We start from the raw sequence: 6,000 nt of genomic DNA on the forward strand, positions 1-6,000 counted from the left end.
TGGATCTGTGTAAATGGGGGCCTGTGCACATGCCCAGGACAAGTACGATAGCAGTGCATCACACACAAGAGAACCTCAATAAGACTAAGTACCAATTTCCAGCAAAACTGTTCCTCAAAACTGAAGGGAAAATTAAGACATTCCCAGATAAATAAAAGCTGAGGGAGTTCATCACCACTAGACTGGCCCTGCAAGAAATGCTAAAGGGAGTTTTGGGTTGAAAGGAAAGGCACTAGACAGTAGATAAAGCCACATAGGAAATAAAGCTCACCAGTAAGGCAACAACATGGGTAAATACAAATGCCAGTACAATTGTATTTTGGATTTCTAACTCCACTTTTTACTTATTATAGTATCTAAGATACAAATTCATAAAATGTAATGATAAATCCATGGTTTTGGACTTACAATGTATAAAGATATAGTTTTGTGACAAGAACAACATAAAGGTGTGGGGACAGATGGGCATAAGAACATAATTTGTGTATGCTTTGAAGCTAAGTTGGTCTCAAATCAAACTCAATTGTTATAAATTTAGGATCTTGAATTTAAGATGTTTTCCAGGAAACAGAACTGATGGGAGGGAAGCAGATGTGGCTCAACAGACAGAGTGTCTGCCTACCACATGGGAGGTCCGCGGTTCAAACCCCGGGCCTCCTGATCCGTGTGGAGCTGGCCCATGCACAGTGCTGATGCACGCAAGGGGTGCCATGCCATGCAGGGGTGTCCCCCGCGTAGGGGAGCCCCAAGAGCAAGGAGTGCGCCCCGTAAAGAGAGCTGCCCAGCGTGAAAGGAAGTGTAGCCTGCCCAGGAATGGTGCTGCACACACACAGAGCTGATGAAGCAAGATGATGCAACAAAAAAGAGACACAGATTCCCAGTGCTGCCTGACAATACAAGCAGACACAGAAGAACACACAGTGAATGGACAGAGAGAACAGACAATCGGGTGCAGGGGAGAGAAATAAATTTAAAAAAATGAATCTTAAAAAAAAAAAGAACTGATGGGAAATGAAGATAGATAGAAAGACAGATAAATAGATAAAGATTGATAGATTTCTCTTGATATATACAAATATATTATGAGATTTATTATAGGAATTGGCTCACACAACAGTGGGGATTGCTGAGTCTGAATTCTGTAGAGCAGGCCACAAATTAGGAACTCGAATGAAGGTTTCAATGAATTCTCAGGAGAAGTTAGCTGGTTGAAGTAGAGAAAGAAATTCTTCTTTCTGACTGCTGAAATCATCAGTTCTCCCTTCAAAGGACCAAATGAGACTCCTCATTGCTGAAGGCAATCTATTTGGTTGATTGTAGATGTAATCAGCAATAGATGCAATCACCTAATGATTTAAATTCATGAAATCACCTCGCAGCAACAATCAGGGCAGTGCTTGTAGACCAAACAACTGGACACCATAACTTAGCCAAGTTAACACATGAACTTAACTATTACAGATGTTAAATTTAAGCCCATAGTAACCCCAAAGAAAATATCTAAAAATTATGCACAGGAGGAAACGAAAAGGGAATCTAAAGGGTTCATTACTAAAGATCAACTAAATACAAAAGAAGGCAATAAATGGAAGAATTGAGAGAGAAGAATGGTATGAGACTTAACAAAAACCAAATACCCAGGAAACGGACTTGGCCCAGTGGTTAGGGCGTCCGTCTACCACATGGGAGGTCCGCGGTTCAAACCCCAGGCCTCCTTGACCCGTATGGAGCTGGCCCATGTGCAGTGCTGATGTGCGCAAGGAGTGCCGAGCCACGCAGGGGTGTCCCCCGTGTAGGGGAGCCCCGCGCGCAAGGAGTGCACCCGTAAGGAGAGCCACCCAGCGCAAAAAGAAAGTGCAGCCTGCCCAGGAATGGCGCCACCCACACTTCCCGTGCCGCTGACGACAACAGAAGTGGACAAAGAAACAAGACGCAGCAAATAGACACAGAGAACAGACAACCGGTGGAGGGGGGAGAATTAAATAAATAAATAAATCTTAAAAAAAAAAAATACCCAAGTGGCAAAAGTAAATCTGCATTATCAGTAATTACTTTAAATGTAAACGGGTTAAACTTTGCAGTCAAAAAGCAAAACGTCTAAACAGAAAATAAATTGGCATGGATAAAAAGCATATGCAGACCTCAACCTACATAATGGCAATGGACTTCACGTGTCCTCTACCTTTCAAGGGAAGGGCTAGCTATACGGGTAAATGCTCTAAACCAATGGTTTTCTTAAGTATAGCCCCAGAACAGCAGCATCCATCACCTCGGAACTTGTTAGAAATGCAAATTCTCAGATCCCAACCCAGACAGACTAAATCAGAAACTCTGGGAGGAACCCCCCTGCCCCTCACTGCCCAGCAGTCTGTGTTTCACAAGCCAGGGCAATTCTGAGGCACACAAACCACTACTATAAATATTCTTAATCCAAGATGATATTCTGAGACAGGGTGGTTTGACAGCTGAGGGGAAAGAAAAGTCTCCTCCTTTCTAAGAAATCTTGCAAAATGCTACTTGTTCCCAGAAAATATCCAGAAAAATTTAAAATCAGTACATTCACAATAAACTGAAGAGATTCCTGATTTTCAGGGAACTGAAATGTTAATCAAGTCTATTAGCATTTGTCTGAGAGTCTCTGTCCCTGAGAAGAATCCTACAATAACATAAGGTTATCCAGCTGCCTGGACCTCAGAAATGAACTCTGGAGCAACCCTCTGCCCTTTCCAAATGAGGACAGTGTGCAAAGAGGTGACTGAGCAGCTAGCAAAAAACAAACGAGGGGAACCCAATATAGGTGCTGGTTTGTTTTAATTTGGTCCCAGTAGACTCCAACATGCTCCAAACTGTGGTTACTTAACAATGTACCAAAGTGTCACCTAAAACTGCCAGATGAAGACATTCTGAAAGAAGTCTACATTCTAATGTAGCTAGATCTCTCTCTCTCTCTCCAGACCAATGGCAACAGTCTCTAGACAAACCTGATGAAATTCATTTTCACTGAGAATGGATTTCAATTTATGACAAAACAATATGAAACCCAAACCTTTCTTGGACAGGGTGAACAATCTAATTCAAATATTTCCCTACCAAGTAATTTCACATTAACTTTTTCCTAAAGTACATTTTCTAGGTTAACGTTTAAAACAAACATTTGCCCTTCAAGGACTCTGGAAAACAACTACATTACATTTAATAATCCTTAAATTACTAACAATCTTAGATCAGGCAAGATTTCTTATTTTAGTTCAAATTCGATTTCAACAAATCTAGTGACATAGCCGTTAGATAATTATTTTAAATAAGAGAATCAGTAGCCAAGGCTTAGGTCATTGTTTTGTTCTATAAGCTCATTCGTTTTGCAGTTGTAATCATATTTCTGTATAGGACCTTGGAGTTTATGTTACTCTTCCACAGAACTTGGATTCATCCAGGTAACTTTTGTGTATGTTCGAGTAAAAAAAAAATTATAAACATCTTGGAATGAAACTGGAAAGAAAACATTAATAAATCATTATTTTTTTTAAAGATTTATTTTATTTATCCCTCCCCCCCCCCCCATTGTCTGCTCTCTTGTATCCATTTGTTGTGTGTTCTTCTGTGTCCACTTGCATTCTTGGCAGCACCAGGAATCTGTGTCTCTTTTTTGTTGTGTCATCTTGCTGCATCTGCTCTGTGTGTGTGTGGCGCCACTCCTGGGTGGCCTGCGCTTTTTTCATACAGGGTGGCTCTCCTTGCAGGGTGCCCTCCTTGCATGTGGGGCTCCCCTTTGGAGGGGACACCCCTGTATGGCACGGCACTCCTTGCACACGGCAGCACTGCATTTGGACCAGCTCATCACATGGGCCACGAGGCCCTGGGTTTGAACCCTGGACCTCTTTTATGGCAGGTGGACTCTCCAGCAGTTGAGCCACATCCGCTTCCCTCATTATGTTTTTACTTAGTGCTGATCACTGGGGACAGAATCAGAGAGGTTTAACACAGTCCCTTCTTCTAAATAGCTTCATTGCCAATAAAAATATTTATTAGACTCATAGAGGCAGAAATCTAAAGCAAAGAAATTTCCAAACAAGTTTAAGACTTTAGTGGCCATGTCTTGTTTTGCCCATTAGATGCTCTGCATCACCCTCATGTTCAGAAACTGTTTTCTTCTGGGAGCAGCCTCTTACCCTCTCTTAAGCAGGGGCAGATCCAGGTTTTGTGAGACTTTATGCTTGTACAATTTGGGGGGAACCACTTTGGACAATAGAAGATTACGAGTACAAAGTTATTTCAAATAAGAAAAGAAATAATAATGCATTACTAATTTCAAAAACCTGACAAGGGCCCAAAAACATCCTAAAATATAGAAAACTAACCTAACATTTTTATTAATGAATTCTCTGATGCCATCTATATACCTTTTTCCTAATAACTTTTTTTGCTGGTTACTCGTCACCGGGGGCTAGCTGCCTCTCGACTTTTCTGTTACATAAGCCAATTTTTCTCTTTATTGTTTAACACACTCTGAGTTATTTGCAACACATTATCCTAATTCGATAAAAACATATTTGGAAAACTGATAAGGATAGATGGACCTCAACTTACGCGGAAAAATACTTAGGGATTTATTAGGAAATACATCCCAGCTTGCAAAATACAAACTTCTTTGTGCAATCACATGGCAATTCTCTTAATTAGCAGAAGGAACTTTGAATCACTTAATTTTTAGCACTGTGGGATAAATATGGTGGAACCCACACAAGGGCACAGGGAAAAGAAGAGCATTTGTTAGGCCAGACCAAGAAAACAGAAAGATTATTATTGCCTCTGCCGAGTATGGAGTAATTAGCTCTTAATGGGAAATGACCACATGGCCCCTTGGATGTGTTGCCTAGAATTAATTACCAAATAATGCTTTGTTTCCAGTGGAATAAAAAAAGAATCTGTGTTAAGATGAAAAAAAAAGCTAAGGAAAGAGTTTGTTGAATGAATGAATGCAAGTTTAATTGACTCAACTATTTACTTAAAATCCATTAAATAAGAGCATTTCAAAGCAGCAAATTAAAATCATAACTCGAAACAAGCATTAGGTAATGTAGCTTTGAGACACAAATGTGTCAGGGGAAAACAATAGCTCTTAGATGGAAAATTCTGTAAGACTTTCTCCAGTATGGGAAAACAGTCGTTTTGAGAGTGTGTGGTTCTGTTTGGAATATTGAGAGAAAGGAGCCAAAACAATAATTGCAGAGTATGATTTAGAATGGAGTCCTGCTGGGATTCATTATTTTATTACTGCCAGCTAAAGAGCAGAGACAGCCAAACACACTAAGTTTTAGCATGTCTTTTACAATTGCGGTTTATTTAATGATGACCTTTTTGGATTTACTTGGAACCATAAAAGATGAGAGGGACAAGTTGACTTTAGAGACTTAAAAGAACCGTCACTATTTGGGATGGATTTTCTTTATGGCAATTTGATAACCCAGTGTCTCAGCTACTGCTCAAAATGGAAAAGAAGTTCTATGGCAAAATCATAACTCTGTAGGTTGGGACTGTGGAGAGCATCTCATCCAGATTGCATTTTGCAGATAAACTAAGGGGCTCATGGAAACCCACACAGTCAGTTGGCAGAAGAGTGGGTAGCAGCCAGCTCTGAATAACTTAAGTAAAAAGGAGGGTCAAGCTGAAGGAACATCAACTGTGTCTGTCTTAGGCTGTAAAAATGACACCTCCCATCCTCCTGCAAATTCATTCTTCAGGCTCCCCATCATCCTCCCTCCACCTATTCTCACCAGATACCAGAGTCTACTCCTTTTCCCCTAATTACTTCAATTATAGAATTGAGATTTATTCTTAGACAAAAATGTAGCTCCATAGCTTAGACAATCCATGAGAGCGTGATCCCATCTGTCTTGTCCTTGTATCACGTTCCAACCTTCTAGCTAGTGCTGGGCACTTATTAGGCACTTAACCAGTACTTGCTGAAGGAATGCAAAGCCTCAAAAGGTAAGTGAATTG

This window comes from Dasypus novemcinctus, chromosome 11, assembly GCF_030445035.2.
Source record: "Dasypus novemcinctus isolate mDasNov1 chromosome 11, mDasNov1.1.hap2, whole genome shotgun sequence".
Taxonomy (NCBI): domain Eukaryota; kingdom Metazoa; phylum Chordata; class Mammalia; order Cingulata; family Dasypodidae; genus Dasypus; species Dasypus novemcinctus.